Source organism: Cervus elaphus, chromosome 23 (genome assembly GCF_910594005.1).
Source record: "Cervus elaphus chromosome 23, mCerEla1.1, whole genome shotgun sequence".
NCBI classification, from domain to species: Eukaryota; Metazoa; Chordata; class Mammalia; order Artiodactyla; family Cervidae; genus Cervus; species Cervus elaphus.
The window spans coordinates 64816021-64828480 of NC_057837.1; the positions used below are offsets into that span (position 1 = coordinate 64816021).

Below are 12460 nucleotides of genomic sequence, written 5' to 3' on the forward strand. Positions count from 1 at the left end.
TTCAGTTCTTCCATTTAACTGCTTCAATGTCGAACTCAGACCTGTACTTGAATCTGCGTCACTATGAGACCTTTGGCAGATGTTGTGCTGCTATACTTGCTGGGCCTCAGTTTCCTCATCTGTGCAATGGGTATGATACTGCTTGCCTCACAAACCATTGGGCAGGTTCAGTGAAATGTGTATGATAAAGTGCTCTATAAAAAGTAACACAAAACATAAATGTGAAGGTTCACTACCACTCTTACCTTTGTTAATTATTATTTCTCTTACTGTAAAATGAGACACACTCTCTCTGGATGAGATTCATGAACAGGGGGCCTTGGAGGAGGGGACTTCCACTGTGGAGGCATGTGTCAGGGGGCTCTGGGGAAGGGCTGGATGGTGCCCCCAATTAGCGAAATCCCAGTGGTCTACGGAGGAAGGCAGCAAAGTTCAAAGCCAGAGGGAGACTTGATAAGAGTGGTGGCTGAAGGGGTGGGGGTTCTGCTGAGATTCCAGGAAGGACTTTGATGGTTCAGCCTAGAAACTGTGAGTGAGGTGAGGGTTATGGGCCTTTCTTGTTGCTTCTCTCATATAAATAATATATATTCACACATATATGCACAGCAGAAGATAAACAATGAAATAAAACCCAACCCAAACAAACACAAAAGAAATTCCACTATCATAAAACAATCTCTGGGAACATAACTTTTTAAATATTTCCTTCCGGTTTTCTTTTTTCTATGCGTGTGCAGACATATTTTATAGACATTCGGTTACATGTTCCATATGCTTTGAAAAAAATCTGTATTATGTTATGAACATTATTACATATAGTCGTATAGATTCATGACATTATAGTTTAATAGCTGTTTAGTATTTCAGGATATGTATTATCACTATATAAAATACCAACTATTTTTGGACATTTATAGTAATTCCAATTTTCCACTTTACTCTGGTATACAAGACTCCTGTATATGACAGACAAGTGTTCTTATAACTACATCTTTGAGCATCGCCATTGATCCCACAGATAAGTTCACAGAAGAGGAGTCTCTGGGTTCAAAGGTGTGCACACTTTTAAAAAGAATTAATTATTAGCTGTGGTGCTTGGGCTCCAGAGCACATGTGCTCAATAGTTGCAGTGGGAAGGCTTAGTTGCCCTGTAGCATGTGGGAACTTCCATCCCCTGCTCTGAAAGGCAGATTCTTAACCACTGGACCCCCAGGGAGGTCCCCAAGGTGTTGTGCACACTTTTAAGACTTATCACGCACTTTTCCAAAATGCCCTCCGGAGAGGAATTCCCTGGCTGTCCAGTGCTTAGGACTTCGTGCTTTCATTGCCAAGGGTTCTATCCCTGGTCAGGGAACTAAAATCCCATAATCCACATGGTGTGGCCAAAAACAAACAAACATAACAAAAACTCTTGCAGTTAAACCACAAAATGCCCTCCAGAAAGATGAAACCAGTTGATAGCTGCATTGGTACCATCCAAGTCTGCCTTTTTAACTAGGGGGAGAGAGGGGTCATTACCATAATAGCCAGAATGCCATGGTTTAGGGGCAGAGTGGGTGGCTTACAGATAGACTAAGGAGAGAAAGAGGTATCAACAGCCACTCTGAAGGGACTTGTGCAGAGAGCGGCCCCTGTTGGCCTGGTGGCCCAGGGCGGGGCTGGACTGGACTGGACTGGGCTGGGGGAGGCTGTCAGTATGCAGTGACTCAAGCTGGGCATCTTGCCCCTGGTGTGATCCTGGCCTCATGCTGGTGTGATCAGCATGGTCACCAATCCAAGACAGTTGCTCCTGAAGCCAGTGCAGCCTCTCTGGCCATGCTGACAGTTGTGGACATTCGCATAGTGGGTGGTGATTCATCGGAGCCAGTGGCAGCAGCGGGAGCTCTGACGGGTGGAACTGGTCTCACCCGTCCTGTCATTCGGCCTCTAAAAATAACTCCTGCCTGTTCCAGGTGGCCGCACCACGGAGTGTCTGGAGGTGCAGTCCCTTCCTTGGCTGTGGCTGTGCGAGGGAGGGCGTGAGTGTGGCTCTGTGTGTGTGTGTGTGTGTTGGGGGTGGAGGGTGGCATCTGGGAGCCTCTTTAGTGGTTGGCATCTGAGCCAGGGATTTGGGGCGGGGGGACAAGAGGCAGGCCAGGCTTCTCCTCTTCTACCTTGTCGTGGCCCAGAGACAATCTGTCTACTCTTCGGGAAGTGCCAGAGACAGCTGGTGGGGACAGGAGTGTCTTTCAGGACTACATGCTCGCTCTCTACTGAGTTGTGGCGGGGAACAGGAAGTGGGGGGAGACTGCCAAGGCAATATGACAGGGTTGGGGGTAGGCTCTCAGATGGATGTATATACCATTTATCCCATCAACTGTTTGAATCTTATGAAAGCCCATTTCACATCTCTTCTTTTTGGTGAAATTTTTTAAGATAGGGCTTCTTTAGATTAGATACAAATACAGCTGACTTCTTACCCTGGTGACTAGAGACCATTTAGCCAAGGTTTCTTAACCAAGTGTCCATGGACGCAAGGGGTGAGCTATGCATGGGTTTCATAAGGTTTCCTGATGCTAAAATCATAATAAGGTTGTGTATGTCTGGACATGTGCCCGTGTACATTTTTCTGGGAGAAGTTCTGCAGTTTTTATCACATTTCCTAAGGAAATCATGACCCATAAGAGGTTAAGAACCGCACGAGTCCAAGCACCTCACATTAGAGGTGAGGAAATAGAATCCAAAGAAGAAAATGAGTGCCTGAGTTCTCACAGCCAAGATCAGAACCCAGGTTTCTTGACACCATCCTCCCCTGGCTGGTTCCCTGAGTCAGGATTGAGCTACCTGCTGTAGACAGAATTCTAGGTACCATTTCAAATGGCCTTTTGGCTGGCATGGATCCAAATGAATTGAGGCTTTCAATAGCAGTGGGCAACTGGGCACTTTCCTCTGGACGTTCCTATCCCCACGTGGTCTTGGGAGAAAGTCTCCTGGGGCATCTCCTGACTTGTTTCCTTACAGGACATCTTAGCGCAGGACATTAAATCTGTCTCTTGTGCTCTGACATTCTCCCCTGATGGAAATGCCCCCCTGACACAGGAAATGCCCCTGCCTTCCGGGAGAAGAACTGACATTCTAGGCCTGGGCGGAAGTAAGTGGTAGGGTGGGGAGCGGGCCTAGGAATATTTGATGGACAGGCAGGTAAGAGACAGACAGATGCTGGTCCACTGTCTGTGGGAGGAATTCAACTTTGTACCATCAGTTCAATTCAGTCGCTCAATTGTGTCCGACTCTTTGCAACCCCATGGACTGCAGCACGCCAGGCCTCCTAGTCCATCACTAACGCCTGTAGTTTACTCAAACTCATGTCCATCTAGTCGGTGATGCCATCTAACCATTTTGTCCTCTGTTGTCCCCTTCTCCTGCCTTCAGTCTTTCCCAGCATCAGAGTCTTTTCTAATGAGTTAGTTCTTTGCAGCAGGTAGCCAAAGTATTAGAGTTTCAACTTCAGCATCAGTCCTTCCAATGAATATTCAGGAGTGATTTCCTTTAGGATGGACTGGTTGGATCTCCTTGCAGTCCAAGGGACTCTCAAGAGTCTTCTCCAATACCACAATTCAAAGGCATCAATTCTTTGGCGCTCAGCTTTCTTTATAGTCCAACTCTCACATCCATACATGACTACTGGAAAAACCATAGTTTTGACTATATGGACCTTTGTTGGCAAAGTAATGTCTCTGCTTTTTAATATGATGTCTAGGTTGGTCATAACTTTTCTTCCAAGGAACAAGCATCTTTTAATTTCATGGCTGCTGTCACCATCTGCAGTGATTTTGGAGCCCCCAAAAATAAAGTCAGCCACTGTTTCCACTGGTTCCCCGTCTATTTGCCATGAAGCGATGGGACCAGATGCCATGATCTTAGTTTTCTGAATGTTGAGCTTTAAGCCAACTTTTTCACTCTGCTCTTTCATTTTCATCAAGAGGCTCTTTAGTTCTTCTCTTTCTGCCATAAGGGTGGTGCATATCTGCATATCTGAGGTTATTGATATTTCTCCCAGCAATCTTGATTCCAGCTTGTGCTTCATCCAGCCCAGTGTTTCTCATAGTAGTTTATTTATTTTTTAATATTTATTTTTATTTATTTGGCTGCACTTGGTCTTAGTTGCAGCACATCGTATCTTCTAGTGTGGCATGTGGACGCTAAGTTGTGGCATGTGGGATCTAGCTCCCTAATCAGGGATCGAACTCAGGCCCTCTGAGTTGGATGCTCAGCGTCTTAGCCACTGGACCACCAGGGAAGTCCCTATACCATAGCAGTTTAGATGAGGTGGCCCGTGAGGATTAAAAATAATTTGTATTTCGTCTCTATTTTATGTTACCATTTACTTGTGTCTCATTTGAGGACTTTCTCTCTTCTGTATCTGTAATGTTTTAGTTTCTCGGTCCTTTATTTTGTAGTCCTTTCACTTCCTTTTAATATGCCAAAAAGATCTTTTTAAATGCACAATTAAAAAAAAATTAACATTCATTGAGCACTTACTATAGGCCAGGCTCTCTTCTAAGAAAAGTACATGTACTAACTCCTTTAATCCTTATAAAACTGAGGCACAAAGGGATTAAGCACAGCTAGTAAATAGCTGCAGAGAAGGCAATGGCACCTCACTCCAGTACTCTTGCCTGGAGAATCCCAGGGACGGGGGAGCCTGGTGGGCTGCAGTCCATGGGGTCGCTAAGAGTTGGACATGATGGAGCGACTTCACTTTCACTTTTCACTTTCATGCATTGGAAAAGGAAATGGCAACCCACTCCGGTGTTCTTGCCTGGAGAATCCCAGGGACGGGGGAGCCTGGTGGGCTGCCGTCTATGGGGTCACACAGAGTCAGACACGACTGAAGCGACTTAGCAGCAGCAGCAGTAAACAGCTGAGCCAAGAGATGTAAGACATGGAGCCAGGTCTTCTGATTGCAGCACTTAAAGGTATAGAGTCTGGAACCAGAGTAGGCTCCTAGCCTCTATATGGGGATCGTGCATCAGAATCGGGAGAGGGCTGATGAAAGCACAGGCTGCTGCTCTGAACCCCAGTTTCTGATTCAGTAGATCTGGGGCAGGATCTGAGATTTCTTACACCAAGAAGTTCCCAGGTGATGCTGCTGTTCTGGGGACTACACTTTGAGAACCATGGCTCTCTGCTTTCCTGCGTACTGATAGGAAAGACACAGGGAATAGATGTGGTTATTTTTAAAAAGATTTATTTATTTATTTTTATTTGGCTGAATCAGATCTTACCTGCGACATGTGGGATCTTTTGTTGCAGCACACAGACTCTCTAGTTGGGGTGTGTGGGCTCCAGAGCTCACGGACTTTAGTAGTTGCTTTGCACGGGCTTAGTTGCTCTGTGGCATGTGGGATCTTAGTTCCTCAACCAGGGATCAAACCCTCATCCCCTGCATTGAAAGGTGGATTCTTAACCACTGGTCCATCAAGGAAGTCCCTAAATGTGGTTATTGATCTCACCTGGATTATTACAATGCCTGCCCTGTGTCCAGGTCTCTCTCTTACCTCCAGGTACCTACTCCAGGGACAAGTTAGTCTTCATAAAGCCCAGCTGCAATCAGTCTCACCTCTGCTCAATGCCTTTTGGATTCTCTGCTGTGTGTTCCGGTGCCACCCGGTAGAACTATCTTTGGTGATGGAGATGTTCTACACTGTCCAGTATGTTAACCACCATCACATGTGGCTGTGACTTTTACATTTTTTCCCCTTTTTAATTAATTTATATGTAAATAGTCACATGTGGCTCATTGTCAGACAGTACAGGAAACCCATTGGTATATGCCATTTGAGGCTTCCACTGGCACTGTGTGCCCTTCCAGCCCCAGCCTCAGCCCTTGGCATCTTTTGTTCTGGGTCATTCAAGTCAGTTTCCTGGGTATTCCTGGCAAGTCCAGTGGTTAGGACTTGGTACTTTCACTGCCGGGGCCCAGGTTCAATCCCTGGGCAGAGAACTAAGATCCTGCAAGCCGCATGGCTTGGCCAAAAAGTAAAGGCCAGTTTCCTGAGTCTACCTAGGACTTCCCAACCCTTTGCCTGCTTCAGACTCTCTCCTCCATCCAGACTGTCCTTGTGCCCTGCCTTTAAGACACCTAAATGCCACCTCTGCCTTGAAACTTTCTTTGACACCCCCTCCCCTCTCATCTCTTTCTCCTCTGAACTCCCAAGACACTTTCCCCCTTTATGACAGCCTTTAGTATTTTAGCCTTCTGTTGCTGTTGGCTGATATTGGTGTTTCCTCTCTTTCTCTAAATTTTCGGCTTCCTGAGACTTTTCTAGTGAGCCTTCGCCCCCAACACAGGTTTTTCCAGGCACACAGAGGCGCTCAGTAAATCCTGCAGACCTTTGTCCTAGTGCCTAGGGGAAGCAGAGATGGATAACGTGCCCTTCCTGTCTTCAAGCTGCCACATGCTCTCAGGAGAGTCTGATTTGTGCCCAGAGAACCACTGAAGCCAATGGTTATTTTGGGCAGAAAGATAAAAGCCACAGAGGGCCCAATTGGCCAGGAGAGTCCAGCAAGAGCCGCCCAAGCAGAAGGCTGTGTTTACTCACACAGACGGCTTCTCTGCCCAGCCTGGCCTGGTGCAAGGAGATGGGAACATCTAGACGTGGCTGCCTGGCCATCTCATGAAGTTGGGGATTAACAGTGATGCAGCAGCTGGTCCAGCCGTCTGGGGCGGATGGGTGGATAAAGAGAGGGTTCCAAACACTGCAGAGCAGTGCTAGTGTTTGGAAATCGATTTTTGGTTAGGTGGCACTTGGTCTGGGAATGTAAGTTCAAGAAAATGTTTGTGGTCTGAGCCATGGACAGCCAGTGAATTTTTGCTGTGTCTGACTTGGGGGTTTATGAGTTCTTTAGAACAGTCCCTGTTGAAATGGCAAGATGGTTGAAAAAGGAAAAAAATAGTTTTCTAGTTTCAGACTCTAATACTAAGAGATGCACATCCCCCAAATCTCTAGCATAAATTCATCTCTGGCACAAAAACATTAAAAAAAAAACTTTATTGAGGTTATAAATGCAGAAAAGTACACAGATCATAAGTTTACACACATTTATGTAACTACCCCCACCCCCACCCCCAGACAGGAGATAAAATATAGCCGATCTCTCTGCAGTGAATTTGTGTTAAACAGTGTGTGTGCAGGATTAATAGTGGACAGACGGGTTGTGGAGTCAGGCACATCTCAGATTGAAGCCTGGCCCCCTACCTACTAGCAATGTGACCTTGCACTACTGGCTTACCTGCTCTGAGCTTCAGTTTCTTCCCCTATAAAATCAAGGTGGAATATATCACCTCTGCCTTACAGAGAAGGAAGAAGTGAAGAAATAAAAATGGATGCATATTGCTAGGCACAGTGTCAGCACATAGTGGGTCCCAAAGGCCCTCTGTGATGATGATGTTGATTGATGGTGTCTCTGCAGCATCTTCTGGCACAGGGGACCACAGACACACACACAGACTTTGTTCTGCTGCCTCTCCCTGCTCTCAGCCTCAGTGTGATTCTCTCCAAGGTCTCTTCTGACTGCAAGGAATCTGTGATGCTGTGATGAGGCAAACCTCAGCTGACACTTCAAGCACCCGACGGGAGGCTGGGTAGATGTCTGAATCCAGTGGGAACGTGGCCAGATCTTTTATGCTCAGGCCCCAGGAGTATGGCTCCCAGACGTCCTAGGGGAGGGCTGACTTCCCAAGGGGAGGAGGAGTGTGGAGATCCATTAAAAATGTAGCCGAGGTGGAGTGTGGGTCAGCAGAGCTCAGCCTCAGCAGGGTCCTGGCATCCTGGGTGAACTCCTGGCTCCCTGGCCTCTGGCTCTGGCTCCCAAGAGACACACCCCATGCACCTACTTTGAGCCAGGCAGGTGCTGAGTGGGGCAATTCACACATCCCAGGACTGGAGGGCAGAGCTCAGGAGAAAGGGGAGGAGCCTTGAGGTCCCTTGTAGTTGGGAGCTGGGGTTGTAAAGAGGAGGGGATCAGGAAGGACTTCCTGGAGGATGGCTGAAAGCATGATCATGGGAAAGGGGAAAAGGGTCTCCCAGGCGGAGGAACACGTGCAAAAGCGGAGAGGCAGGGCCCCACGTGGCTGCGCCCTGGGGGCCCAGAACAAATGAGTTTCACAGGGACCTGAGGATGAAGAGGCAGGTGAGACCAGGCTGTGAAAGGTCTGCAGAGTTGAGCTGTGGGTTCGAGTCGCTTTATCAGAGAACACCTGGCTACTGAAGGTTCTTTCCATGAGGGAGCAGGGTGGATGCAGCTTCTCAGGGTGTGCACAGTCATCCTGACTCGTATTGCTTTGGGCCAAAGACAGTGGCCAAGTGGCCAAGTTGCTAGGCTATTGCAGCCTCTGGGCTGTGCAGATCTGTATAGGAACGCGGCTGTGGAGGAGCGAGGGGGAGGGGGAAGAGTGAGGGAAATGAGGGGCCAGGCAAACTGCAGTCTTGTTGGAGCAGTCAGAGAGCCTCGTGACAGCTTAACCCCAAATTCAGAAGTAGGGACAAGACATCCAGAAGGCTAGAGGAGGGACAGGCTGGATGGTAGAAGCAAGCGGGGGTGGGTGGACTTCCTGGAGGGGAGGTGACCTCTGGAGGCTTTGAAGAGACCGGGTGTCTCACAGGTGTTCTCTCATGTCACAGGAGCTTGAAGAGGTGGTGCTGACAATATCCCCATTGTGTGTGGTCAGTCACTTCAGTCATATCTGAATCTTTGTGCATGTGGACTGTAGCCCGCCAGGTTCCTCTGTTCATAGGATTCTCTAAGCAAGAATACTAAAGTGGGTGGCCATTTCCTCCTCCAGGGGATTTCCCCTACCCAGGGATCAAACCTGGGTTTCCTGCATTGCAGGCGGATTCTTTACCACCAAGCCATTGGGGAAACCCCATTTACAGAGGAGGAAACTGAGGCTCAGAGGGGTTTGGGCCCTGCCCAAGGTCACACAGCTGCTGTGCTATTAATGAACCTCCTCTGTCCTTCCCCCTGACCTCTCCCCAGAGGTAACCATTGCCCCCAGGCTCTTCAACATTGTCACACTAAGGATGGAAAAGTGCTTTGCACTGTGTGACCCTCTGTGTAGCTTCATCATTGCATGTCAGAACATGACCTAATGCAGGAATGTGTGGTTCCCACAGTCTGGGCTGGAAGGTTTGAGAGGATGGCGAGGTCTCTGGAGACGGCAAATCTTCGAGAGGTTTCTTGTGGGAGACTGAAGGAGTGACAGTAGGGGCAGCTGGAGCCAGGCAGTCCCTGCCAGGTGGGCATTGCTGCCCACCCATCCGGACTGCTCCCAACCCCCGGACACAGCTGCCCTGCAGTGCCTTCCAGAGCGCGCCCGGGATCAGCGAGAACAGCGTCGTCAGGCAGAACTTCCCAGGCCTATCTATCACGCTGCTCTGGAAAGTCTGGCTCTGGTAATTTCCTCTATAAACTGGCCCCACTGTCAGCTGCCTGGGGCTTCATTCAGCTCAGCCCACCGAGTCCCTTGAGGCTTCCCAGTGGCACTAGCAGCAAAGAACCTGCCTGCCCATGTAGGAGACATAAGAGACAGGTTCGATCCGTGGGTTGGGAAGATCCCCTGGAGGAGGGCATGGCAACCCACTCCAGTATTCTTGCCTGGAGAATCCCATGGACAGAGGAGCCTGGCGGGCTACAGTCCATGGGGTCGCAAAGAGTCAGACGTGTCTTAGCACGCATCCAGGCCCTGCTGCCCTCCTGCCCTGGTGCATACCTTTCTCCCTAGGACTGTGCCTTTTATTCACTTTCGTTTAGGCATCCCCTCCCACAGGAACCCTTTTCTGAGGTCCATGGGCTGGGTTAGGACTTCAGAGAATCTAAACTGGTGCTGACCAAAAGAAATCTGTGAGCCACACGTGTTAGCCACATATGTGATTTTATTTCTTTCTTATTTTAAAATGTATTTATTTACTTGGCTGTGCTGGGTCTTCATTGCTGTTGAGGTGAGTGGAGACTACTCCCTAGCTGTGGTATGCGAGCTTCTCATTGAGGTGGCTCCTCTAGTTGTGGAACTCCAGCTCTAGAGCATGGGCTCAGTAGTTGTAGAATCTTGGACCAGGGATCGAACCGGTGTTCCCTGCATTGGCAGGTGGATTCTTAACCACTTGACCACCAGGGATGTCCCATATGTGATTTTAAATTTTCTAATAGCCACGTGAAAAAAAAAAAAGCCAAAAGAGACAGATAAAATTATTCTAATGATATATTTTACTTAATTGAATACATCTAAAATATCATTGCAATACAAAAGTTATTAAGGAGGTATAGGACATTTCTTTGATTAAATCTTCAAAATCTAGTGTGGATTTTACACTTAGAGCACATCTTAACGTCCACGAGCCACATTTTAAGTGCTCAGAAGCCATATGTGAGTAGTGGCTAACTCGTAGGTCAGCAGAGCCCTAGAGGCAAGGAGCAAAGCTTAAGGGTTGAAGCTCAGCGCTTGGCCTCAGACAGACCTGGAAGACACATCCTGGCCCTGCCATTTATTAGCTGAGTGAACTTTGGGATGTCGTTAACCTCAAGCCTCAGAGACTCCTGCTATGAAAAGAGTTAATAATTTCAATGCCAGAGAATTGTTGTAAGGATTAAACAAATGAATGTGTGGCCAGTGCCAGGCACAGATCGAGTACTCAGAAAGTGGTGGTGATTCATCTTACAACACCCTCTGATGTGCTGGTTTAGGTACCATTCTCTGCCACTGGACTGACAGTGAATTCCAGGACAGAGGCTACCCAGTTCCTTTTGCCTTCCCGAGGCTCAGCGTGTACATTACTGTCTGCTAAATGAAAGATGAAATCCTCACACTAGCAGCGCCCTCCAAAGCACCCTGCCCGCCCAGGAATCCAGGGGCCCCTGGTGACTGGGAGTCACGTGACCATTGCCTCCAATGGGGTGACCTTGGCAAGTTGCCACTTTTCTCTGAGCCTTGGATTCCTCATTCAAAAGATAAAAGGGGTGGGGTGGGAGGGACCCTACCTGAGTATTTGGTTTGATTTCTGCCCCACCAGTGGGCTTGAGGGGACTGTAGCTGACACCTTGTGTTTTTGCTTTCCCAGCCAGGGGTGCGAATCACTTTCATTCTATTCCTGGTTTTCCTGTATCCTAGCACTTTTGCACTATCAAGTTCCCTCCGGTTAAAATTTCAGAAGAAAGACTTTCTGGGAATTCCCTGGTGGTCCAATAATTTGGATGCCAGGCTTTCACTACCAAGGGCCCATGTTCAAGCCCTGTTTGGGAAACTAAGATCCCATAAGCCACACAGCATGGCCTAAAAAAAAAAGACAAAAATAAGGAGAAAGACTTTGTCCTACCTCCCCAGCAGCCCAGAGAGGGGGTGACCTTCTCTTCTGCTGACATCTGCTGTTCTTCCATCACAGCAACTCAGGGAGTAAAGCAGGAAGAATTTCTGCCACTTTATAGGGAATTAACTGAGGCTCAGAAAGATCAAATCATCTACCCAAGTAACATAGAAAGAAGTGGCAAAGCCAGGGCTGGAAGCAGAATTCAGAAGAGTCCCTCTTTATTGAGGGAAGGGGGTAAGGTGGGGCTTCTTTTCCTCTACCTGGGCTCCTCGCATTTCTCCAAGGTTTGGGTCTGGGTGGGTCTTGATCTTGTGTTTCAGTTTCCTTGTCCTGGTAATGAAGGCAAGTAACTGGGGTAGTGATTTCAACTGATTCCTATAGGGGGCTGCTTGTTCTTCAGAGAGTGCCCTTACCCCAATCAGATGTCTCTGGAAAAAGTTATTGTGGGGTGAAGTGGAAAGTGTCTGGTCCAGAAAATCAGTGTTATTTGGCAAGTGTGAACTTGGACAAGCCACTCACCGCTCTGGGCCTCAAATTGCCCGTTTATAAAATGAGAGGGTGACGGTGTGTCACAGGACGTGAGGATGAGGCCTGAAAGTACTTTGCAAACTGGAAAGTGCTAATAGAAATGAGAGTCTCCTGGACAGTAAGGAGATCAAACCAGTCAATCCTAATGGAAATCAACCCTGAATATTCATTGGAAGGGCTGTTGCTGAAGCTGAAGCTCCAATACTTTGGTCACTTGATGTGAAGAGCCGACTCACTGGAAAAGACCCTGATGCTGGGAAGAGTTGAAGGCAGGGAGAGAAGGGGATGACAGAGGATGAGATGGTTGGATGGCATCATCGACTGATTGGACATGAGTTTGAGCAAACTCTGGTGAAGGACAGGGAAGCCTGGTGTGCTGCAGTCTATGGGATCGCAAGAGTCAGACACGATTTAGCGACTGAACAACAACAAATAGACATGTCAGAGATTTCCCTGATGGTTCAATGACTAAGACTCCACACTCCTATGCAAGGGGCCCAGGTTCAACCCCTGGTCAGGGAACTAGATCCTACATGCAGCAAGTAAGACCTGATGCAGTCAAATAAATAAATATTGTTTTAAAAGTT

At 48.0% G+C, this 12460-nt stretch overlaps 1 protein-coding gene across 2 annotated transcripts in view; it reads left to right on the plus strand.

Moving 5' to 3' along the window:
* EPB41L1 (erythrocyte membrane protein band 4.1 like 1) overlaps window positions 1-12460 on the plus strand; it is a 135466-nt gene that overhangs the window by 47281 nt on the left and 75725 nt on the right. The window lies entirely within an intron of this gene.